The 1329-nt window shown below is 40.7% G+C and overlaps 1 protein-coding gene across 1 annotated transcript in view; it reads right to left on the bottom strand.

Moving 5' to 3' along the window:
* Positions 1–1329, bottom strand: part of EGR_10223 (hypothetical protein) — a gene marked incomplete at both ends in the record, with an annotated part of 6798 nt that overhangs the window by 3596 nt on the left and 1873 nt on the right. The gene's annotated exons all lie outside the window — the stretch shown is intronic.

The raw sequence follows: 1329 nt of genomic DNA, 5'->3' as shown, positions 1-1329 counted from the left end.
GGGCAGCAGTTGCAAGTGGAACGGGAGTTGATTCACGGCGCAACTCATGCATAGCTCAAAAGGACTAGAGACTTTCAATTTACGCAAAAGACGTACAACCATTCTCTCAAGCCACCCTATCTCCATGAGACAAGATAGGTTATGGAATACGCAATCAAACCGATAAAAATTAACAAGCGCTGAAGTAAAGACAAACAAAGGACCTACATTACATTACACACATCATCTTAATGATGAAAAAAACAATCACACTTCCAACCTAGACAAATTTAGTCAGGTAGAGCACTAAATGTGGGCTAGCTCCTATTTAAATTGTTGGCATAGAACAGAACTCTTGGGACTTCAGAGGTTTGCCATTCCTTCATTTGACTTCTAATGGATCCAAATTACAGACGTCCGCGCGATTGGTACTCAAGACTAATCAAACAATAGACAGGCACCAAAGCCGAGATCGTATTACTGCATTCCTGACAGACGTCACATGACCAAAATGACTTGCACAAAACTGCCCTGACCTCATAGGAGGTCAAGTGAATACATTAGCAGTGACGACTTTTGCAAAACAACTTATTTGGAGGCAACAGATAGCAGGCTGAAGCAGAGGCGACAGTTATTACTCACCTTAATAACAGATATTCACCCAGGCCAGAACGCCTAAAAGCAAATTAGTAGATGTATCTAACATTTACCGTAAGCAACACAAATCCATATGCTGGCCTCAGCTACCACAGGTTAATCAGGTCATATTACGCAGATAACACAAAGGCGTTTAGATACGGCAAGAATAATTGGCACCGATTTCGAGGATAAAGTAAGTGAAACATCACATATTTGCTGCCTTGATCAATACAACTAAAAACCTATTCAACATGCCTTTGCTTGAAAATAGAAATAAAGCGGCCGTTGAAGAGATTTTGTAAGGAAGGAGTTACTAGCACTCACATTTTACCGACTGATAAGAAACGACTTCGTGATCCATCAAAGCCTCTAGTAGTATCACACATGGAGCAAACAGGTGGGTTATCAAGATCGAAGAGGACAATCAACCGCCACAACCCTTACACATCGGACCAGAAACATTTTGCATCTATGCAAAGCTCTAAATTAGGGGCTACCAACTATCCGAAACAAAAAGAACACATGCCACAAGGGTAATGCACTGAAATTAATTATTTTCGAGGTAAAAGGTTGAAAAAAGGTGCTAACGTTCCCTCCTGGAATCGTGCTAAGTCAACATTTAGTCTCGAATAGAGAGTAGATGAAGCAGTTTGACAATTCCGCAATTGAAGCTGGAAAATAAATCCATGTACTAACTTAGTGTTGCTGTAG

This window comes from Echinococcus granulosus (genome assembly GCF_000524195.1).
Source record: "Echinococcus granulosus chromosome Unknown EG_S00200, whole genome shotgun sequence".
NCBI classification, from domain to species: Eukaryota; Metazoa; Platyhelminthes; class Cestoda; order Cyclophyllidea; family Taeniidae; genus Echinococcus; species Echinococcus granulosus.
The sequence above is the reverse complement of the archived record's forward strand: the minus strand, read 5'-3'. Positions and strand labels throughout refer to the sequence as shown.